This window comes from Stomoxys calcitrans, chromosome 2 (assembly GCF_963082655.1).
Source record: "Stomoxys calcitrans chromosome 2, idStoCalc2.1, whole genome shotgun sequence".
Taxonomy (NCBI): domain Eukaryota; kingdom Metazoa; phylum Arthropoda; class Insecta; order Diptera; family Muscidae; genus Stomoxys; species Stomoxys calcitrans.
In genome coordinates, this window is record NC_081553.1 from 77474585 (window position 1) to 77500205 (window position 25621).

General features: G+C 37.3%; 1 long non-coding RNA gene across 1 annotated transcript in view; it reads left to right on the top strand.

Annotated features, from left to right (window-relative positions):
- Positions 1–2185: 2185 nt before the first annotated feature.
- Positions 2186–25621, top strand: part of LOC106095750 (uncharacterized) — a 364457-nt gene continuing 341021 nt past the window's right edge. Inside the window, exon 1 of the long non-coding RNA XR_009396989.1 lies at positions 2186–3057. This is a non-coding gene — a long non-coding RNA (uncharacterized LOC106095750). The remainder of the gene's footprint in view (positions 3058–25621) is intronic.

The following is a 25621-nucleotide window of genomic DNA, read 5'->3' on the forward strand; positions in this document are numbered from 1 at the left end:
CCCACTTATGCAAAATCGGTGCGGCAAGTGATAGCATGTGTAGGGCATGTGGGGAAAATGATGAATCTTTGGAGCATTTCCCAAAAATTTTAGTTTTTCCGATTAGTGGCTTAGGTGTATGTCTATAGTGGCATGGGGCACATCAATGTCTGCACCCTCTTTTCCACCTAACCTAACGTAACCTACCGTCACCAAAAACAAAACATGGTTTCTATTGTTGTAGTCTGTCACCTCGGGGGCCGGCCAAAACCCGCTATTCGATATTCAGATTCAGGGCGAAGTGTCCCCAACCTTAAAAAAAATTGGAGAGTTAAAGAGGGCGCACCAGAGCGAGCTCGGTTCGGCTAGTATATATAAAATTTTATGTTACATTTCGTAAGGGAGGACCTTCTTCCTATTCAACTAATTATTGATTTTCTTTTATCCAAGAACAGAATTAGAAGATATAATGATTTTCACTCTTTTTAGTTGAATGACTCACAACACGAATTTTTTGCAGCAATTTTATTTGTTTTTATAGAAATATGTTTTTAGAAATTTTTAAAATGGAAGTGGGCAATGATGTTTAATGCATTGATGGAATACTGATGCTAGTCATAGGTATTTCTACTAGTAATAAGTCGACCAAACATCTATTTTGTTGGTGCACATGTAATAAATTGAAAGTATGGACTTAGAAAATTTAAACCAAATTGATACTGTGAGAAGCAGCAAATCATGCGATATTCTTCAAGGGTTATTAGGCAAAGGGGTGTGTATATAACTCAACGCAACTTATAAACTTCTCATCGTGTGGGGCGGATTGGCTTCAATACCGCAAAGCTTAGGAGAAACGTGTCCTCTGGTATATCTTTTTCGTCGTTACTAGTTGTTGTTGTAGCCACATTTTCATGCAAGCTCGTTAAAAGGCGCCAATAACTCGCTTTGTCATATCGAAGAAACATGGACACACAGAGCAACAGCGAACCCCATTACCATTGTTAGCGTTCGAAGCCATCAATACAACTTCCATAAATGCGACATGTGTATACCATGGATGCTAGGTAGTCGGTATAGAAAATAAGTTTATTACTAGAAAACTCAAACTTACGTTAGTGTCGTGCTTACATCGTAAACATGTTTTCGCGGTATATTCGATATAAGTACGACCTGCTAATGTACAGCCCTTAAAGCCTCAACGTCTGATATGGTTGAAAAGTCTACTAACAAAAGACGAAACGCTTCCTCAGCATTCAGCTTTATAGGGACTTATATGGCTCTTCAAAAAGTTTATTTATTGGGAGTGAAGTCTCTGTCTTTATATCCGCTGCACTAATTATGCTTCATCTAACACCTCATTAGCTATTTTTAGATTGAAAAGGGTGAATCCTAGTCTCACCACGAGCTAATTTACTATTTTTAAGTTGTTTCAAAAGCAAAACTAAAGTAAATAAATACAAGCAGTACCCAAATGGATCTAAAAATAGGCACTCAACAATCTTCTTAACACTCAATAAAGACCTGACTTATGAAGGCATTCCCCCCTCATTCCCTTATTCAAAGGAATTCACCTAAATATAAAATCTTACCACAACATAAACAAAATGTTAACATAACATAATCTGTTTATAGACTTACTCACTAACATACCAAGTTTCCCCTATATATGCTCTTTGCTTAAAACAGAACCATAGCTGAAGTGTCTTACTCTCTTTTACTAACATTGGGGGCCTCTCTGTTATGTTTGAAAATAAAGAGAGCTGCTAACATGCGCATTAATATCAAGGAGTGTGTTGAAGTTACTCAAAACTCACCGTGTTGTGTTGGTCTTTCATCCTCGGCAAAAATCTTTGACTAAACAAAAATGCCAATGCACATACATTAACAACAACAACAACAACAACAACATGCAAGAATTGTAGTCATGGTGCGTACTCCCCAAAACATAACGAAGGAAGCAACAACAAGAACAACACCAACCGCCACATGCAGGAAAGTAGGAAAAGAAAAACAAACACCAACAACATTGGCCCACAAACGAACGACGAAAAATACCCAAAATCAAAGAGAGCAAGAGCTGCCAGCCAAAAACTAACTCTTCTCTGTTTGACGATGGAGCTGGTGCTGCTGCCGCTGCTGTTGTTGTTTGTTGCTGCTCCCCATTGCACGAACACAATTTTTAAATGAATTCGGCCTTTTTAGTATATACGCGAACTCTATACGGTAAACACGTCGAAGACGGATGCACGCGTGTCGTGTTCTACGATTTTCTTCTTGGTCAAAATAACAGAAAATGTGTGTGTGTGCTTACGCGAAATACGGAAACGGAATACGTGTAAAATCTATTGATATCAAAGTGAAATAAAGTTGAAGAAAAAATTAAATAAAATTATTTTAAACGAAGAGTTGAGAAAATACCACAACGAAAATACTTGCTTACACACATACTACTCCACAGGCAAGCGGTTAACGACAAAAATGTGTTGTAGTTCGGTTTATGTTTGATAGAAGTGGTGTAAAAAGAAGAAGCAGCAGAAGAGCAGGCAAACAAATAATAATAAAGAAAAAAAAAAATAACAAAACAACGTGCTGCCGAAAAAACACGAGAAGCCTAAGTCAAGCCAATAAAAGTTTTTAAACGAAAGGTTTTTAGCTCGCCTCCAATATAAAGAAATTGGAAGAAAAATTGTTTGCTATTATCAATGATTTTGCATGCTAAATTTGGGCCAAAGTGTAAAGGAAAGTGAGTGAAATTTTCTATCAACCCAGAAGCCCTGAGAGCAAGAATATAATAAAAAGTTATGGTGTTGAATAATTGAAAGAATGATGCTTCTAATTTCCACAAGCATCTAGAAAGAGAATATTTTCGTACAAACAATTGGTCATAGTGTTGTTGGTTGACATCAAAGTGTTTTTTTTTTTGGGTTTTGTGCCATTTTACCGTTAGACAAGCAAAACAATAACAAAGTGCCAACGTTGTGTGTGCGAAAGTGTAAGAAGTTGAAACACAGTGGCTAATAGTGTAAAGTGGAACTACTTGCGGCAGAATAAGAGCAAAGAAACTTCAACCAATTAAAGGTGATTAATATTTCTAAGAAAAAAAAACCGAAAAAAAAGAATTATTTAAAATTTATTTTAGAAATATTTAAGTTTTAAGTATTGTCTAAAAATCAAAAATCATGTTTGTTAGATTTTTCCCCAAAAGGACTTTGTGTCACGATTTCCTTTTCGTTCACGAACATTAAATTGAACATCGCTGTTAGTTTGGTTGGCCTTAAATGATGTTCACTTCGTTAAGGTTCTGCTGGTTGTTTTTTTTTTTTTTTACTATGTGTGCGAGTGTGTGGTTGTGCTTATTTTTTTGGTTTTCCTTCGGTAACATCGTTTATTTTCGTAAAGTCTGTCGAAGGATAATTAGAATTTACGAGCAAAGTCTCATATATACTATATGTGTATTATAGTCATAGGACAAGAAAAAAAAAACCGAACGTAAAACAAAAAATCTAAGCCAACATAAAAGGACAACAACCAGGCCGGCTGGCTACAATGTTCCTAACACTTCCCTTGCTCTCAAAGCCTTCACCAAAAAAAAAAAAAAATCTTCTGAAAACTCTTTAACTTTAGCCTTATTATGGGTATTGTGGAGCTTGACGTAAATTGGAAAAATGTTTGTTAGGCGAAAAAGGTCTTTTGAGGGTGGGAAAAAAAATGCTTTTGCCACACACACGTTGCTGTGTTTTACTTGGTGTGTGTGTGTGTGTGTGTCGGTGTATGCTCATATGCGTGTATCCCCATATTGTGTTCCCTCATATTATTGTGTTTAGGTCACAGAAAGAGTTATTGCCTTCATTTCCCCCCAAGGAAACCCCAAATTAAATACGATTATATTTAAGTTTTTTTTTTTTCATTTTAAACTCTTGCAGGCTTAAGTTTCACAAGTTAATGTCAGTGCTTTATTTTTATAAGAGTTAATGTATGTGGTGTTGAATTTGAAATCCATCATCGTCACTAGAATGAAGAATTAGCGAATACACACTGAAAATATTTTTGTCCTAATTCCAAAGATTATGGCTAAAAATTAGAAAACTTAGATGATACATTTTCCAACTTTTTAAGAAAATATTCCCTTTGGTGAAAAATATTTCCTTCATATTAAGGACATTTTAACTTAAGTGTTGAGTTAATAAATCCTTAACTTAGCGCCTTGTTATTAAAGACAAAAATCTAACATCAAGGTCAAGTTACCGTTGAAAGTTAGGAAATCGAACCTGGATCAAAACAACATTGAGCCGTAGCTAAAGACGAAAATTAGCCTTACAAATAGGAACGTCTTTAAATGTTTTTTTTTTAGTTTAAGATGCTAAGTTTAAAAGAAAAATATTTCAAAAAATTACACTTGGCCAGTCATCTATGAAGTAAAATAAGAATCAATCAGCGATCAAGATTTGAAACGGATGGTCATGTCGTTTAGCATTGGGTTGCCCAAAAAGTAATTGCGGATTTTTTAAAAGAAAGTAAATGCATTTTTAATAAAGCTTAGAATGAACTTTAATCAAATATACTTTTTTTACACTTTTTTTCTAAAGCAAGCTAAAAGTAACAGCTGATAACTGACAGAAGAAAGAACGCAATTACAGAGTCATAAGCTGTGAAAAAATTTGTCAACGCCGACTATATGAAAAATCCGCAATTACTTTTTGGGCAACCCAATAAATAGGATTTGGGACATTCAAAGATAACATCTTTATTTTTAAAGTTTTGGTACTTTGGCTTGTTGTTATACCCACCCCCGAAGGATGGGGGTAGATTCATATTGTCATTCCGTTTGCAACACATCGAAATATCCATTTCCGACACTAATTCCTGATCAGCGTAAAAATCGAAGACGATTTAGCCATGTCCGTCACGCTACAGTCTTTAAAAATAGAGATATTGAGCTGAAACTTTGCACAGATTCTTTTTTTGTGCATAGGCAGGTTAAGTTCGAAGATATCCGACTATATCTTGATATAGCCCCCATATAGACCGATCCGCCGATTTAGGGTCGTAGACCGATAAAAGTCACATTTTATATCCGATTTTGCTGAAATTTGAGACAGTGAGTTGTGTTAGGCCCTTCGACATTCTTCTTCAATTTGGCTCAAATCGGTGCAGATTTGGATATAGCTGTCATATAGACCGATCCGCTGATTAAGGATCTTAGGCCCATAAAAGCTAAATTTACTATTCGATTTTGTTGAAATTTTGGACAGTGAGTTATGTTAGGCCCTACGATATTCTTCTTCAATTTGGCTCCAATCGGTCCAGTTTTCGATATATAAACCCATCTCTCGATTTAAGGTTTTTGGGCCCATAAAAGCCACATTTATTATCCGATTTTGCTGAAATTCGGAACAATGAGTTGTGTTAGGCCTTTCGCTATTTTTCTTCAATTTGGCCCTGATCGGCCCAGATTTGGATATAGCTGCCATATAGACCGTTCTCTCGATTTAGGGTTTTGGGACCATTAAAGGCTCATTTATTGTCTGATGTCGCCGAAATTTGGGACAGTGAGTTAAGTTATGTCCCTCGACTTACTTCTGTAATATGGCACAGATCGGTCCAGATTTGGATATAGCTGCCATATAGACCGATCTCTTGATTTAAGGCTTTGGGCCCATTAAAGGCGCATTCATTGTCTTATGTCGCCGAAATTTGAGACAGTGAGTTGTGTTAGGCCTTTCGTCATCATTCTTCAATTTGGCTCAAATCGGTCCAGTTTTGGATATAGCTATCATATAGACCGATCTCTCGATTTAAGATTTTGGGCCCATTAAAGGCGCAGTTATTGTCCGATGTCGCCGAAATTTGGGACGATGAGTTAAGTTAAGCCCCTCGATATACTTTTGCAATATGGCAAAGATCGGTCTAGATTTGGATATAGCTGCCATATAGACCGATCTTTCGATTTAAGGTTTGGAGCCCATAAAATGCGCAGTTATTGTCCGATGTCGCCGAAATTTGGGACGATGAGTTAAGTTAAGCCCCACGATATACTTCTGCAATATGGTTCAGATCGGTCCAGATTTGGATATAGCTGCCATATAGACCGATCTCTCGATTTAAGGCTTTGGGCCCATTAAAGGCGCATTTATTGTCTGATGTCGCCGAAATTTGGGACGGTGAGTTAAGTTAAGCCCCTCGACATACTTCTGCAATATAGCTCAGATCGGTCTAGATTTGGATATAGCTGCCATATAGACCGATCTCTCGATTTAAGGTTTTGAGCCCATAAAATGCGCAATTATTGTCCGATGTCGCCGAAATTTGGGACAGTGAGTTTTGTTTGACCCTTGGACGTCCTTCCTCAATTTGGCCCAGATCGGTCCAGATTTTAATATAGCTGCCATATAAACCGTTCTCTCGATTTAAAGTTTTGAGCCCATAAAATGCGCAGTTATTGTCCGATGTCGCCGAATTTTGGGACAGTGAGTTGTGTTAGGCTTCTCGAAATTTTTCTGCAACTTGGCCCAAATCGGTCCAAATGTGGAAACAGTTGCCATATAGACCGATATTTGGGTTTAAAGTCTTGGCCCAATAAAAGGCGCATTTATAATCTGATTTCATTGAAATTTGGCACAGTGACTTGTGTTTGGCTTTTCAACATTCGTGTCGTATATGGTTCAGATCGATTTATTTTTAGATAAATCTATTAAAACGATCAATATTTTGTTATACAAAATTGAACACTAACTTGTACTTGTTAATATTTTGTCCAAATCGGAACATATTTTGATATATCTGCTATGGGGCATACGGTATGCATTTTTCACCAGATTTTGACGAAAGGAGATTCACATATATATCCGAGGCGGTGGACATCCAATGTTCGGCCCGGCCGAACTTAACGCCTTTTTACTTATTATCGCTAAAATCTTCCCATAAAATCAATGAGTGCAGTCCGATTAAATTTTAGGCTCAACAATAAGGGGCCTTCTTATTATCGACACCACTTGGTAGAGAAGTTTTAACATGGCAGGAGATATCTTGCATATGTAGCCAGCATTAGTAAAGGGATAACCACCGCTGAAAAATTTGTTGATAGTCACGCTAGGATTTGAACCCAGGCATTCGGCATCAAAGGCGGACATATTTACCTCTGCGCCACGGCGGCCTCCATAGATATATATATGTTGGGTTGCCCAAAAAGTAAATGCGGATTTTTCATATAGTCGGCGTTGACAAATTTTTTCACAGCTTGTGACTCTGTAATTGCATTCTTTCTTCTGTCAGTTAACAGCTGTTACTTTTAGCTTGCTTTAGAAAAAAAGTGTAAAAAAGTATATTTGATTAAAGTTCATTCTAAGTTTTATTAAAAATGCATTTACTTTCTTTTAAAAAATCCGCCATTACTTTTTGGGCAACCCAATATATATATTATTCTTATATTCGGAGGCCACCATGGCGCAGAGGTTAGCATGTCGGCCCATGACGCTGACATGCTAAGGTTCGAATCCTGGTCCTGAGGTTCGAATCCTGGCGAAACCTCCTAATGCTGGCAACATTTGTGTGGTACTATGCCATGTAAAACATCTCTCCATAGAGGTATCGCACTGCGGCACGCCATTCGGACCATTGATCATCATTGATCTTAAACTTGAATCGGATTGCACTCATAGATAAGTGAAAAGTATCCCCCTGTTCCTTAGTGGAATGTTCATGAGCAAAATTAGCATTTGCATATTTTTTATACCCACCGCCATAGGATGGGGGTATGCTAATCTAGTCATTCCGTTTGTACCACCTCGAACTATTCGTTTAAGATCCCATAAAGTATATATATTCTTGATCGCCTCGACGTTCTGAGTCGATCTAGCCATGTCCGTGCGTCTGTCGTAATCGCGGTAGCGGTCGAACGCATAATGCTTGCCGCTTTAAATTTTGCACAGATATTTACTATTGATGTAGGTCGTTGGGGTTTGCTAATGGGCCATATCGGTTCAGATTTAGATATAGCTCATATATATAGCTCATATAGATCTCCCGATTTGACTTCTTGATCTCTTACAAGCCGGAATTTTTGCCCGACTTGTCAGAGATTTATCATGAAGTGTTGTTTTGTGACTTCCAATAACTGTGTCAAGTACGGTTCGAATAGTTCTAAAACTTGATATAGCTCCTATATAAATCGATCTCCCAATTTGACTTCTTGAGTCATAACAGGCCGCAATTTGTGTCAGATTTGGCTGAAATTTTGCATGTAGTGATCTGTTATGACTTTCAACACCTGTGCAAAATACGGTCCAAATCGGTCAGTAACCTGATGTAGCTTCCATATAAACTGGTCTTCTTATCATCCTTGTTTGGTTCCTAGATGCTTAAATTTTTGCAAGTTTGACAGAAGTTTGGTATGTAGAACAAATTAATGCCCTTCAACTAATTTTATTTTGTATAAATTTTAAGCCGAATCCATGGTGGTGCGTTCCCAATATTCGGCCCGGCCGAACTTAGCTCGCTTTTGTTTGTTTAACTTTAAGTTTTAAGTCAATGTTTTATTTTGTTTATATTTGTTCGACTTTTGCGTTCTATAAACTTTTTATTAACTATTCCAACTCGAGGTTTTAGTTGTGGGGTTTGTATAAGTTATGTTTTAAGTTTAAAATTTTGTAAAAAAATTTAAAAAAACAATTTTGTCGAAATATAGATTTAATAGGAAATTTCTGTGACCTTTTAAAATCATAAAAAGAAGTGTTGTCCCATTTCAAATTCGTGGAAAATTTTTCAATACTTCATATTCATTGTATATTTCGTCTAACTAAGATTTCTGCAGAATATTTCGCTGTAATTATTTTTATAAAAATTTTTTTAATTTATTTTTTATTCTGGTGTTCATAGCAAATTTCATTAGTATTTCCTTTAAATTTAATTTTCATAGAAATTGCAAGAAAATTTCATTACAATTTGATTTTCATAGAAAATATAGTTGACATTTTTCGTCGGAAAAAAAAAATCGCAGAAATTAAATGAATTTTATTTCCGTGAATATTTTGTAAATAAAATTTATTAGAAAATTTTAGCGCTTTTAAATTTTGATGATAAATTTCGCAGTAATCTAATTTACACAAAAAAAGAAGAACAGTTCATAGAAATGAGAATCTGGTAAAAAAATTTTATGTTAATAAAATATTCTTAAGTGAATTTTTTTTAAAGAAAATTTTCGAATAATTCTATTTTAGTATTTAGAAAAAAATGTCTTAAAAATTTGATATTTTTGGAAAGTGGTGTTAACCTTCAATTCAGAAAAAAATGTTGCTCCAAAATTAAATTTTTTAGTACTTTGCCCTTGTATCACACTATCACCAATGCAAATTCACCCATGAACGCTCCATTAGGAAAATAATATTTTCATAACAATTTTCGCTGAAATTTGTTTTAGTTTTTTATATTTCATCTGATTGCAAGGTTCGGTTTTATTAGTGCCTTTTGAGTCGAAACCATGAATTTGGCGCACATAGCTCCAAAAATGCAGATGCAAATTTGTCCATGAACATTCCATTAAGGAACATGGGCGAACGTCTCACATATCAATGAGTGCTGTCCGATTCAAGTTTAAGCTCAATAATAAGGAGTCTTTGTTTATAGCCGAGTCCGAACGGCGTGCTGTAGTGCGACACCTCTTTGTGGAGAAATTTTTACATGTCTGCCATACCAAATGGCACAGTACCTCCTAAATGTAGAAGGGGATAACCACCGCTGATTGTTTTATGATGTTTTCGCCAGGATTCGAACCCAGGCGTTCAGCGTCATAGGCTGGCATGCTATCTTATGCGCTACGGGGGCATCCCACATAGTTCCACTTTTCGCTTGCATCAGTAATTATACTCACCATAGTATGGTGGTATGTTCATTTAGTAATTTCCTTTGCAACATATCGAAATATTAATTTCAGACAAAATATAAATATTCTTGACATTGGTACAATTCTAAGGCGATTTACCGATGTCCTTGTGTCTATCTGTCCATTTGTTCGTCCGTCCATTGTAATACCGCTGCAAAATTTGCAAATTTTGCCCATTAACATTGCACTAAGAAACGGGCAAACTTCTTACATATAAATGAGTGCAGTCCGATTCAAGTTTAAGCTCAATGACAAGGGACCTCCTTTTTGTAGCCCAGTTCTAACGACGTGCCGCAGTGCGACACCTTTTTGTGGCGAAGTTTTTACTTGGCTTAGTACCTCACAAATTTTGCCAGCATTAGGAGGGAAAACCAAAGCTGAAAATTTTTTTGGTCTCCCCAGGATTCGAACCCTGGCGTTCAGCGTCATTGTCGGACATGCTAACTTTGCGCTACGGTGGTCTCCTAGTAACGCTGTAGCCTTCAAAAATTGAGATGTTCAACTGAAATTAAGCACACATCCGTATTTTTTGATATTCAGGCAAGTTCTTGAATGGACCTAATCCGACGATCTTTGGAAATAGCTGCCATATAGACCGATCTACCGATTTAGGGTCTTGATCCCATAACAGTCGTTTTTATTATCCGATTTCACTGAAATTTGATACAGTGAATTGTTTTAAGTCTTCCATCATCCGACCTGAATTTGGTCCCGATGAGCCCATATTTAGATATGGTTGTCATATAGAGCGATCTGCCGGCATAAGGTCTAAAGCCCATAAAATACGTTTTTATCACCCAATTTCACTGAAACTGGAAGCATTGAGTCATTATAAGCCTCCCGTGATCCGATTCGAAAATGGTCCAGATTAGACCATATTTAGAGGGGGATTTTTTAAGAGCTATAGGAAGATTTTCAAAAAAAAAAAAAAAACAAAATTCAGAATGGTCCATATAATTTACATTTTGAAGATAATTTCATGCAAATGTTGACAGTGACTGAGCCTCAAATGGTCCATTTGCTTTGTCCAATTTGGGCATACTCTTTCCAATATTTCGCCCGGTGTCTCACGAATAAATGCTCCAATGTTGTCTTCCAATGCAAAAATTGACCGGCGCTGAAAGTGAAATAAAATGTTCACCGAACCCGCCCCTTAATAAGTCCATTGTTACGGGTACTGTGTTGCATGTGGCACCGTCTTGTTGAAATCACAAGTCATGCAAGTCAAGCTCTTTCATATTGGGCAAAAAAAAAATTGGATATGTGAGATGATATCCAATTTTTTTTGCCCAATATGAAAGAGTTTGACTTGTAGCGCTCACCATTCACAGTTACAATACGAATCGCATCATCTTTGAAGAAGTACGGTCCAATGATGCCACCAGCCGGTATATAACCTGATATAGCTTCCATATAAACCGATCTCCCGATTTGACTTCTTGAGCCCCTGGAAGCCGCAGTTTTTGTCCGATTTGGCTGAAATTTTGCATGGAGTGTTCCGCTGCTACTTCTACCAACTATGCCAAGAAAGTTGCACATCGGTATATAACCTGATAGAGCGATTTGACTTCTTGAGCCCTTTCAAGCTTCAATTTTTGTCCGATTTAGCAAAAATTTTGCACAAAATATTATGTCATGATTTCTAACAACTGTGCCAAGTATGGACCGAATCGGTTTATAACCTGATATAGCTTCCATATAAACTCATCTCCCGATTTAAGTTCCTGAGCCCTTACAAGCCGCAATTTTTGTCCGATTTGGCTGAAATTTTGCATCCGATGTTCTGTTACGATTTCCAATAGCTGTGACGAATACGGTCCCCATCCGTCTATAACCTGATATAGCTCCCATGTAAATCAGTCTCTCGATCATCCTTGTTCGGTTCTTAAAAGCTTTAATTTTTGCTGGTTTCACCGAAGTTTGGTATGTAGAATAAAAATATGCTCTTCTACATTTATTTTGTATACATATTTAGAATCCATGGTGTTGGGTGCCCAAGATTCTGCCCTGTCGAACTTAGCATGCTTTTACTTGTTCTTATACTTGTTCGCTCAGTTATGCCACAATACTAAAAATCATTCGATCTAGATTTATATCCGGTTTTCATTAGGGCAATATCTGATGGTCTCACTAATTTACCTTAATTTGTTTATCAATATTTGTATTAATGGCAATGCTTAGAGTAAAGATTCAAATGTGCTGTTTTAGTCTCATGCTTAATTAAGCATTGGCTTGCTTTGATGTGCAAAAGTGAAGTCGTGCTAAACGTTTGATATTCATATATTAACACTTTCTTGGCGAAGTTTAGACAATTTCTATTAAAATTAACAGAAATCAATAAAAAAAACAAAAACAAATAAGCAATTCCAAAAATGTCGTGGCGGTGTGTATTTGAAAATTTGAGGCAAATCGTGATTTTGAGTTTAAAAGAGTAATTTTTAAAATAAAAATTCCTAAAACTGTTCAAGCCAAAAATCTATTTCTAATGAAGAAATTTATATATAATTTGTTTATGTTTTATTTTAGAGAAATAATAATGAAAATAATTTGCATATCTTTAAAAAAAAAACTCATAAATTTCCACTTAAAGTGTGAACTGCCACACACCTTAAAAACATCTATGACTCCAAATAAAGGGTGATTTTTTTGAGGTTAGGATTTTCATGCATTAGTATTTGACAGATCACGTGGGATTTCAGACATGGTGTCAAAGAGAAAGATGCTCAGTATGCTTTGACATTTCATCATGAATAGACTTACTAACGAGCAACGCTTGCAAATCATTGAATTTTATTACCGAAATCAGTGTTCGGTTCGAAATGTGTTCATTCACCGTTCAGCGATGAGGCTCATTTCTGGTTGAATGGCTACGTAAATAAGCAAAATTGCCGCATTTGGAGTGAAGAGCAACCATAAGCCGTTCAAGAACTGCCCATGCATCCCGAAAAATGCACTGTTTGGTGTGGTTTGTACGCTGGTGGAATCATTGGACCGTATTTTTTCAAAGATGCTGTTGGACGCAACGTTACGGTGAATGAACACATTTCGAACCGAACACTGATTTTGGTAATAAAATTCAATGATTTGCAAGCGTTGCTCGTTAGTAAGTCTATTCATGATGAAATGTCAAAGCATACTGAGCATCTTTCTCTTTGACACCATGTCTGAAATCCCACGTGATCTGTCAAATACTAATGCATGAAAATCCTAACCTCAAAAAAATCACCCTTTACAATGACTGCAAGATTTATTCTAAGCTTTAATAATAATACTTTCATGATTTCTGCAAATCATGCTTTGCTCAATTAAGCAAATGAAAATGTGGAGAATTTATTTTTTATTTGCTGTAAAAACAAATTGACTTGAGGCAATTATCACAAATTCAAAACGGCTGTCATAGAGCTTACCTCATGACAGACAATACCCGCAATTAAGGCATACATAAATCACAAATCAATGTGGGCTAGGTGAAAAACCTTAACCCAAATCCCTAGATTTTCATTAAGTAAATCTCTTTATCGCTCTCTCTCCCTCTTTCTTAGTCAGACTCTCTGTTTTGAAAGAAATCCATAAAGTCTTTGTCTGCCTACAAATGAAAGCCCCCATAATTTGACACAATTGAATCTTCCATTGATATGAAGTGTCATGCGACAAATAACTCTAATAAAATTTGGTATTACGAAAATTTCCACAAATCATGTTCAAATCTCTTTCAAACTGTATGGTGTGAGTAGTTTGATGGGTGTTTGTAGGGAAACAAACACAAAAATAGCTTGTAAACATTTTTCTATTAAAAAAAAAAAAAAAACTACACAAAATGTCAGTGGTAACGTCTGTTGAATAAATTATAGATGCATTCATTGATTGCAAATGATTTGTTTCTTCTTCTTCTTCTCATTCAGCTTGTATCAATGCAGTTGACATTGAGTTGAGGCAACCACTATATTATGACCGCCACCACCACAACACCAACAACAACAACTACTTGTACAACAACTAGCTCTAGTCATCGTGGTAAACCGTTTAGGCCAAGTGACAAGTTTAGATCGACCAACGATTTTTTTTCAATTATTTTATTACCGGTTACGTCAAATGCATGCCGCATTATATTTTGTTTTATTTTTATTACGCTGGTGTTCAGATGTTTTGTCGTCTTTATGTGCACGTTGCTGCGTTGGTTTTTAATGATTTTTTTTTTTTAAAACAAATTCAAATGGTTTTCTTCAGTTATAAAATGTGTAGAAAATAAAATAAATAATAAAAAAAAAATATGAAGAATAGGAAAGTCATAAATGTTAAGAGCATTATATATCACCCAGTAAGCTTAACTTCCCGGATTTTACAACAGGAACAAATTTTTATGATGTGTAATACGGTAGTTTGAAGTATTGTTGAAAAATGCTAAATGTAGCCAGCAAATGACTTTACCGTTGTTAGTAGAGATTTATATATGAAACAAGTAAACAAGTGTTAAGTTCGGCCAGGCCGAATTTTCACCTTGGATTTTGCTAAATATTACTTTACTTACTTTAATTGGCTATGACAGAATATTTGTTCCACTAGCCGAACGTAGAATAGCGTTCCAAGTGCCTTGGTCTTCTGCGCTCATTCTAAAATATCTGACACCAAGTTTCGAGGTGTCCCCAACCACTTGATCTTTCCATCGGGATTTTGGTCTTCCCTGTTTGGTGTACCACTGTGTTTGCCTTCAAACGACTTCATTGCTGGAGCTTCTTCATCCATTCTGACAACATGACCTAGCCAACGCAGCCGTTGTATTTTGATGCGTGTAACTATGCTATCGTCGTCATACAGCTCATACAGCTCGTGGTTCATACGTCGCCTATATTCTCCATTAACGCAAACTGGTCCATATACCTTACGAAGAATCTTTCTCTCAAATACTCCAAGCACTGCCTCATCTGCTTTCACAAGTACCCATGCTTCAGAACCATATAACAGCACGGGTAGTATCAGTGTCTTGTATAGTGTAAGCTTCGTCTGGCTTTGTTCCTAAACTGCTTACTTAGTCCAAAGTAGCATCAGTTTGCCAATATTATTCTTCGCTTAGTCTCAAAACTGGTGTCACTTGTTTCGGTTACGGCGGTGCCGAGGTAGATAAAGTTACTGACTGTCTCAAAGTTGTGGTTCCCAACTTTCGCTATTTTCTTTATCTGCTCGGAGTTGAAACCATCCGTTTCGTCTTATCTCCATTTACTGCCAGACCCAATTTCACTGATTCTCTTTCGATTCTTTCAAAGGCTGCAGTTATTATTTCCGGTGACCGAACTGTGATATCGATGTCGTCGGCATAGGCGAGTAGCATGTGTTCTATTGTGATTAGTGTGCCATATCTATTTACATCTGCATCTCGTATAATCTTCTCCAACAGGATATTAAAGAGATCACACGATAGGATGTCTGCCTGTCTGAAACCTCGCTTGGTATTAAATGGTTCGGAGAGATTCTTTCCTATTCTAACTGAGGAACGCGTATAAGCAAGTGTCATCCTGCAGAGTCTTATTAATTTTGCAGGGATACCAAACTCAGACATTGCTTTAAATACCTTTGAACGTAAAGGAGTATCGAAGGCGGCTTTGTAGTCAACAAAGATATGGTAGGTGTTAATTTGTCCTTCTCGGGTCTTTTCCAGGATTTGGCGCAGTGTGAATATCTGGTCTAGGGTGGATTTACCAGGTCTAAAGCCGCATTGATAGGGCCCAATTATCTCATTGACTTTAGGTTTCAATCTTTCACACAGTACGCTAGAGAGTATCTTGTATGCGATGGGGAGGAGACATATACCTCTGTACTTCTACCTCTGTTGGCATGTTCCGTCTTGTCTCCTTTCTTGTGTACGGGACATAGTATGCTGAGTTTCCAATCATCGGGTATGCGTTCTTCTAGCCAGATTGTGGGGACAAGCTGATGCATACGCCTTATCAGCATGTCGCCTCGGGTCTTAAATAGTTCACCGGGTAAACCGTCGGCTCCTGCTGCCTTGTTGTTCTTTAGTCGGGTCACTGCTACTTGGACCTCATTCTGACTAGGAGGTAAACATTCTATACCATCATCAGGGATTGGTTCTGCGGTATCCTCTTCGCCGCCATCGTCGGACACTAGCAGTTGCGTAAAATGTTCTTTCCATATCCTCAGCATGTTATCTGTGTCAGTTACCAGATTTCCTTCGTTGTCTCTGCAGGAGGATGTGCCTGCACCAACGCCATCGGTTTGCTTTTTAATTCTTTGGTGGAATTTCCGGACACCTGTACATCTCGATTCGCTCACACCCACGTCCTTCCTTTTTTTCTTTCTGCGGGATAGATGTTTCTCGTCTCCTCTTTTCTCCCGATACCTCTCCTTCATCTAGCGCGTTGCAACTGATTGCAGGGTTGCGCTATATGCCGCATTCTTGCCTTCAGTAGCATCTCGACACTCTTTGTCGTACCATGGGTTTCTTGGAGGAGGCTTCCGGTACTCAAGTACGGATTTCGCGCGTTTTATTGGCCCAAAACCTTAAATCGAGAGATCGGTCTATATGACAGCTATATTCAAATTTGGGCCGATCTGTGCCATATTACAGAAGTATGTCGAGGGGCATAACTTAATTCTTTGTCCCAAATTTCGGTGGAATCGGACAATAAATGCGCCTTTTATGGGCCCAAAACCTTAAATCGAGAGATCGATCTATATGGCAGCTATATCCAAATCTAGACCGATCTGGGCCACATTGAAGAAGAAGGTCGACTGGCCTAACACAATTTGGTGCAGTAGCCAAATTTCTGCAACATCGGACAATAAATGCGATTTTTATTGTCCCGAAACTTTAAATCGTGAGATCGGTCTATATGGCAGCTATATCCAAATCTAGACCGATCTGGGCCACATTGAAGAAGAATGTCGACTGGCCAACACAACCTACTGTCCCAAATTTCGGCAACATCGGACAATAACCTTAAATCGAAAGATCAGTCTATATGGCAGCTATATTCAAATCTGGACCGATCTGAGCTAAATTGAAAAAGAATGTCGACTGGCTTAACACAAAAAACTGACCCAAATTTCGGCGGAATCGGACAATAAATGCGCCTTTTATGGGCCCAAAACCTTAAATCGAGAGATCGAGGCCAAATTGAGGAAGGATATTTAAGGGCCTAACACAACTCACTGTCCCAAATTTCCGCAAAATCGTATAATAAATGTGGCTATTATGGACGTGAGACACTAAATCCGCGGATCTGTCTTCATGGGGGCTATATTAATATATAGTCCGATATAGCCCATCTTCGAACTTAACTTGCTTATGGACAAAAAAAAAAAAAAAGAATCTATGCGAAATTTCAGCTCAATATTTCTAATTTTAAAGACTGTAGCGTCATTCCTACAGACAGACCGACGGCAGACGGACGGACATGGCTAGATCGTATTAGATTTTTACGCTGACCAAGAATATATATTGGGTTGCCCAAAAAGTAATTGCGGATTTTTCATATAGTCGGCGTTGACAAATTTTTTTCACAGCTTGTGACTCTGTAATTGCATTGTTTCTTCTGTCAGTTATCAGCTGTTACTTTTAGCTTGCTTTAGAAAAAAAAGCGTAAAAAAAGTATATTTGATTAAAGTTCATTCTAAGTTTTATTAAAAATGCATTTACTTTCTTTTAAAAAATCCGCAATTACTTTTTGGGCAACCCAATATATAGGGTCGAAAAGGGATATTTCGATGTGTTGCAATGGAATGACAAAATGAATATATTGGGTTGCCCAAAAAGTAATTGCGGATTTTTTAAAAGAAAGTAAATGCTTTTTTAATAAAACTTAGAATGAACTTTAATCAAATATACTTTTTTACACTTTTTTTCTAAAGCAAGCAAAAAGTAACATCTGTTAACTGACAGAAGAAAGAATGCAATTACAGAGTCACAAGCTGTGAAAAAATTTGTCTACGCCGACTATATGAAAATTACGCAATTACTTTTTGGGCAACCCAATAACACCATCCTTCGGTGGTGGGTAAGACAAATCATGTATACCATGTCTCATTTGTTTTATTTCACTAGTTTCGATAGGAGGCTATCGTTGCGCAGAGGTTAGCATGTCCGCCTATGACGCTGAACGCCTGGGTTCGAATCCTGGAGAAACCATCAAAACAAAAATTTTCAGTGGTGGTTTTCCACCACTGGTTTTCCCCTCCTAATGCTGGCAACATTTGTGAGGTACTATGCCATGTAAAACTTCTCTCCAAAAGAGGTGGTAAAAAAAGGAGGCCCCTTACCACGTTTAGTAAGGGACCGCTCCCCCTTTAGATATCAAAAAGTGTAGTACCCTATTTTCACCACGGGATCTTTATGCACCATCAGTGAAGATATCAAAAAAAATCGGTTCAGCCGTTTCTGAGTCTAAGGAACACACAAACAAACAATCAAACTAGCAAACATAAATTGATTTTTATATATAAGATTGAAATAATTTGCGTCTTTTCAAAATTGCGTATCAAAGAATAATATGTACATTAAACAAACTTAATACAATTTGTTTTTCTCTTTAGAATATCTAATAAATGCTTCATGTAGTTCTGATTTACTTTACAAATTAACAGAATTTGGATAAATAGTTAAAGAAATATTTGTGCACTATAGTCCAATCAAAGGCTTGATTTACATAGTAAATTAACACATTGAAGTTCTACGAAATAGAAAATCAATTGAATAATTCAATAAAGGAAAGACTAAATTATTATTTGTGATCAAATTTGTCTAATTTAAGAAGGCTGCCAATTTTTTTTTTGGTCTTTTATTATAAAGACATTTAATAACATAAATAAACATAACAAGTAAAAAGGCATTAAGTTCGGCCAGGCTGAACTATGGATACCCACCACCTCGGGTATATATGTAAACCCCATTTCGTGACAATGTGGTGAAAATTGGATAACTTAAGCGCCCAAATTCGGCACGGACAACAGACGGACGGACAGACGCCTGTTAAGTTCGGCCGGGCCGAACTTTGGATATCCACCACCTCGGGTATATATGAAAACCCCCTTTCATTACAATCCGGTGAAAATTAGATAACTTATGCACCCAAATTCGACACGGATATTGAGTGGTCTAATAAGTGTAAGTCACTGTTCAATTTTTTATTTAAAATTTCAACAAAATCTGGTAATATATAAAACTTTTATGAGCTTCAGACCCTTTAAATACATTCCGATATTTATCATATTTGGGTCGATTGGCGGGTGGCCTAAAACTACTTAATGTTTGAAATTTCAGCGAAATCAGATAAAAAATAAAACTTTTATTTGCTTCAGACCCTTTATTGGGATATCAGTCTGTATGGCAGCTATATCTAAATAAAGTCCAATTTGTTCCATATTTAGGTCAGATGTCGGGAAGCCTAAGACTATCCACTCTTTCAAATTTCAGCGAAATCGGTTAATAAATAGAGCTTTTATGGGCTTCAGACCCTTAATCGGGAGATCGGTCTATATGACAGCTATATCTAAATATAGTCCGATCTGAACCATATTCGGGTCCTGTGCTAGGAGGTGTAAAACTACTTACTGTTTCGAATTTCAGCGAAATCGATTAAAAAATAAGGCTTTTATGGGCTTTAGACCCTTTATCAGGAGATCGGTCTATAAGGCAACTATTCCTTAAATATAGTCCGATTTGAACCGTATTTAGTTCAAATATCAGGAGACTTAAGATAACCCTCTGTTTTAAATTTCAGCGAAATCGGGTACTAAATAAAGCTCTTATGGGCTTCAGACCCTTAATCGGGAGATCGGTATATATGGCAACTATATATAAATATAGTCCGATATGAATCATATTTGGGTCAGATGTCGGGGGGCCTAAAACTACTGACTGCTTCATATTTCAGCGAACTCGGATGAAAAATAAAGTTTTTATTGGCATTAAACTCGTTATCGGAAAATCGGTCTATATAGCAGCTATATTCAAATATCGTCCGATTTAGCCCGTTCAAGCACTTAATCAGCGTGGTTAAAAAAATACGTATCTGGGCCAAAATTCAGCTAAATTTCTCAATTTTTAAGTCTAGAGTTATTACAACAGACGGACGGACGGACAGACGCATAGACGGACAGACACACGGACATCTTTAAATCGTCTTAGAATTTTACGAAGATCTGCAATATATATACTTTGTAGGGTTGGAAATTGATAATTCGATGTGCTGCAAATGGAATAACTAAATGAATATACCCCCTATCCCTACGGTGGTGGGTATAATAACATTATATAACAAAAAAGAAAAATTAACAAGTAAAATCGTGCTAAGTACGGCCGGGCCGAAACTTGGGAACCCACCATCATGGATTCTGCTAAAAAACTTAAACAAAATATATTAAGTAGTAGGGCATAATTTTATTCTACATACCAACTTTCCCAACGATCTACATCGATATTAAGTATCTGTGCAAAATTTCAAGCGGCTAACTTTACTCGTTCGACCTCTATCGTGATTTCAACAGACGGACGGACGGACATGGCTACATCGATTCAGAACAACGAGACTATCAAGAAAATATATACTTTATGGGGCGGATATTTCGAGGTGTTACAAACCGAATGACAAAATTAGCATACATCCATCCTGTTGTGGTGGGTATAAAAAAGAAAAAAAACCTAATAAAGTATCCCATATCAAGCAACCATTAAAACACCATTGAAACGGGTCATTTGATACTTATCTTATGTGCGATATACTATTGGGTTGCCCAAAAAGTAATTGCGGATTTTTTTCACAGCTTGTGAGTCTGTAATTGCATTCTTTCTTCTGTCAGTTATCAGCTGTTACTTTTAGCTTGCTTTAGAAAAAAAGTGTAAAAAAGTATATTTGATTAAAGTTCATTCGAAGTTTTATTAAAAATGCATTTACTTTCTTTTAAAAAATCCGCAATTACTTTTTGGGCAACCCAATATATTGTAATATTTTAACGTCGTTATTCCGTTTGTAAGCCCTCGGAATATGAACCCTGTTAAGGACCATATCTAGCTCCCAACTAACCAATTTTCCGGTTTGACATTCTTTTCTCCCAAGAAGCTTCAACTTGCTTTAAATTGATCTCAAAAGTCCTACTATGATCCATGAACCCATAATTTTAACTTTCGAAAGATTAGGAACCTCATATCTTCCCCTTTTTTTATTAAAATAAGGTCATATACATACATCCCCAACGCTTTCATTATGGCCGACATAAAAACAAAAGATGCCAATTGGACCCTTTGTGATCTTAGATAACCCAATTGTTGATAAATTTTGCAATTTTCAAAATGTGGCTATTCCAAACCCTTCATTTTGCATTCAATACATTATGCAAGCTCTTGCTAATATTAACCAAACTCGATTAAATTTTAAATTAATTTACACCCAAAATAGAGCCCATAATTGTTGGTTAGTTAAAGCAATTATTTTGCAGTATATTAATTTGTTCGAAAAACAAAATATATAGAGACTTTCAAAATAAATTTCTTTGAATTAAAAAATTTTTATGTTTGGTTAATCTTAAATTGTGCATGTATTTGTTGATACTATACTCGTATTTACAAAGGTATGTATTGTGGCCTTATATGGATCATAAACCCCTTTGGATGGCTTCATGAATATTTATTTCAACGACCTTGTTGTGTTCTGTAACACAAGTCTGGAAAATATGTACGTTTGTATGTAGGTGTGTGTGTGTGTGTGTACGAGCGCTTACATTTACATAAACTCTGCTTTTATACACAAACGAAGAACGAACTCGTTTGCTATTGGCTGCTCATAGCTATAATCCATTAAATTGCCCCTAAGCCTGATGTGAACTTTAGTGAAAAATTACTTCAATTATGTTTGTATGAAATATAAAAATAATGTTTTTTTTTTTCGTTTTTCTCTTGCATTAACTTGACCGTCCCTTAAGGGATGCTTTAAGGTATTTAAAGCATGTACGTTCAGTTTTTTTTTCGTTTTTGTTTCTTTTTTTTTTTTGATAAATAAAGAGTTAACGAACGCTTGTTAAAAAATTTGTGCCATATAAATTTTATTTTGTAAACGGGGTCAATATGCATAATTAACAAGTAGTTTAGATTTTTTCGTTAAAACATCTTCTGAAGCAATTAACATTAAAGTCTAAAATTGGACGATATCCTGTTGCAATCCAAAATAAAAACAAGCAAAAAAAATTTTTTTTTTACAAAATTTAAATTTATTTGATTTTACTTTTGTTTTTATTGGTCTCTGTATCTGTATGTGCTTTAAGCGGAATATTTACGACCTTATTCACAGAACTTAATGACTGAACTTTGACAGATTTCCCTTACAGAACTGTCAAACAAAATTATTGGGTTGCCCAAAAAGTAATTGCGGATTTTTTAAAAGAAAGTAAATGCATTTTTAATAAAACTTAGAATGAACTTTAATCAAATAAACTTTTTTTACACTTTTTTTCTAAAGCAAGCTAAAAGTCACAGCTGATAACTAACAGAAGAAAGAATGCAATTACAGAGTCACAAGCTGTGAAAAAAATTGTCAACGCCGACTATATGAAAAATCCGCAATTACTTTTTGGGCAACCCAATATTTTAAGGCTTCATTAAGTTTTGTGAATAAGTCCGTTGGACTATAACGTTTACGATATTTAATCACTAATCAGCAACCATCCTTTTTGTAAAATGTGGCGCAAAATGTTGATGGTGCTTTGAGGAAAATACCCAGGAAATCAGTCATATTGACCAAATGGATTAACTTGGGAGAGTAGATGCATGAACATCGAAGATTAAGGTTAACTTTACTAAAATCGATATAAGTACATTAAGAAAAAAAAGTAAAGCGTGCTAAGATCAGCCGGCCCGAATTTTATAAACCTTCCACCATTGATCGCATTTGCCGAGTTCTTTACCCGGTGTCTCTTTTTAGGCAAACCAATGAAAGGAAAATATAAAATGAAATACTTGATACGTTATAGGTGTAAGACCCTAAATCGTCATATCCAACTATCTGGCAGCTATATGGAGATATGGCCCATAGCGCAAATCTTTGCTTCAAATTTCTGCAAAATCGGAGCATAGACCCTAAAGCTGAAAATCGGTCTCTATGGCAGCTATATCTATTGGGTTGCCCAAAAAGTAATTGAGGATTTTTTAAAAGAAAGTAAATGCATTTTTAATAAAACTTAGAATGAACTTTAATCAAATATACTTTTTTACACTTTTTTTCTAAAGCAAGCTAAAAGTAACAGCCGATAACTCACAGAAGAAAGAATGCAATTTCAGAGTCACAAGCTGTGAAAAAATTTGTCAACGCCGACTATATGAAAAATCCGCAATTACTTTTTGGATTCCAGGATTTGGAGCAGTGTGAATATCTAGTCCTGGGTGGATTTACCAGGTCTAAAACCGCATTTATAGGGCCCAATTATCTCATTGACTTTAGGTTTCAATCTTTCACACAGTACGCTCGAGAGTATCTTGTAAGCGATAGGGAGGAGACTTATTCCACTGTAGTTGGCATATTCCGTCCTGTCTCCTTTCTTGTGTACGGGACATAGTATGCTGAGGTTCCAATCATCGGGTATGCGTTCTTCTAGCCAGATTGCGCAGATAAGCTGATGCATACGCCTTATCAGCGTGCCGCTTCCGGTCTCAAATAGTTCAGCGGGTAACCCGTCGGCTCCTGCTGCCTTGTTGTTCTTTAGTCGGGTCACTGCTACTTGGACCTCATTTTGACTAGGAGGTAAACATTCTATACCATCATCAGGGATTGGTTCTGCGGTATCCTTTTCGCCGCCAACGTCGGATACTAGCAGTTGGGTAAAATGCTCTTTTCATATCCTCAGCATGTTATCTGTGTCAGTTACCAGATTTCTTTCTTTGTCTCTGCAGGAGGATGTGCCTGCACCAAAGCCATCGGTTTGATGTTTAATTCTTTGGTAGAATTTCAGGACTTCATTCGGACTCCTGTACATCTCACGTATTTCTATTTCCTTTTTCTCCTCTCTCCTTTTCTCCCGATACCTCTCCTTCATCTGCCGCGTTGCTACTGATTGCAGGGTATCTCTGTATACCGCATTCTTGGCTTCAGTAGCATTTCGACACTTTTGGTCGTACCATGGGTTTCTTGGAGGAGGCTCCCGGTACCCAAGTACGGATTTCGCGGCATTTTCCATGGAGTGGTCAATAGTTTGCCACTGCGCCATTATATCATCGAAACAAGGAGTCCTTTCATCAAGCAGTTGGGTCAGTCGAGTAGATTATGCTGCTGCATTTAGTTGTGTTTACAGCTTTTCAGTGTCCAGCTTCAGTGCAGTTTCAGATCGTACTTTCCTCGCCATGTTCAAACGGGTGCGAACCTTTACTGCAACAAGGTAATGATCCGAATCTATATTCGCTCCTCGGATCGATCGTTCATCTAACACCCTGAATGAATGCCTTCCATCTATCACAACATCATCAATTTGGTTTCTCGTGCATTGATCGGGTGACAGCCATGTGGCTTTATAAATATTTTTAAGTTGAAATCTGGTGCTACTATCTACCATGTTTTTTGCCGCGGCGAAATCTATCAGCCTCAATCCATTACTGGACATAATCTCGTGGAGGCTAAACTTTCCGTCTGTTGGACCAAAAATGTCTTCCTTCCCTATCTTCGCATTAAAATATCCCAGTACGATTATAATATCATGGGCAGGGCAGCGGTCATATTCTCTCTCTAGGTCTGCTCGTCTTTGTCTTCCGTCGGGGCATGGTCACAAATAAGGCTGATGTTGAAGAATTTGGCTTTTATGCGGATTGTGGCTAGCCTCTCATCCGCCGGAGGAAAGCTGGAGACTAGGTGTTTCAGTCTTCGACTAACCACAAATCCACAGCCAAATTCATGCCTCGTGTTATGGCAGTTATACTATAGTTCGTCACCGTTTGGTGTTGTAGTGACGCCATTCCCAGTCCATCGGACTTCCTGTAAGGCGGTTATATCTGCCTTGTACTTCTCTAATACATCCGCCAGCGCGTATACTACACCTTCTCTATAAAGAGTGCGGTTATTCAGGTGCAGATCCGCAATTCATGGTCCATTTTTCGTTTGCGTCGGTCGTCAACGTTGGGGGGGTCCGTTTTTACTATTCCTTTGTTTCTCATAGTTTTCCGGGGGCGGGTTACTGGCCTAACGCCCCAGCCGCATGGGTTTTGTGGTATTGTACACGTATCCCTCGATTTGGCGAGCCGCTTGCTCCAAGATCCGACGCTCGCCGCCAGCCGCCCCTAACCTGGGAACAGGCGCTGATGTTGGTCATTGGTTATTTGAAGGCGACAATAACTCGCCTTGTCATTTCGAGTATCATTGGCACTCAGTGTTTAATTAAGAGCCAATGCCACCTGACTCCTCACTGAGACTCTCCTCTCGAGAATCGCTGACTGCCCGCGGCCGCATTCGAAGCTACTCCGCATAAAAACGGAGCTTTCCACCATCCGCAACCTGTGGACGCGCCCGGTAGCTTTCAGCTTAACTTCCCGCGATAACGATGGACACCACACAAGTCGAAGCTCAAAGTTCCAGCACCTGTGGTGCTCATAGTTATCCCATATTGGCCGGGATTATATATAGACTTTAACCTGATATAGCTCCCATATAAACCGATTTCCCGATTTGACTTCTTGGGCCTCTGGATGCCGCAATTTTTGTCCGATTTAGCTGAAATTTTCCATGTAGTGTTGTGTTAAGACTTCCAACAACTGCGCCCTGTACGGTCCAAGTCGGTCTA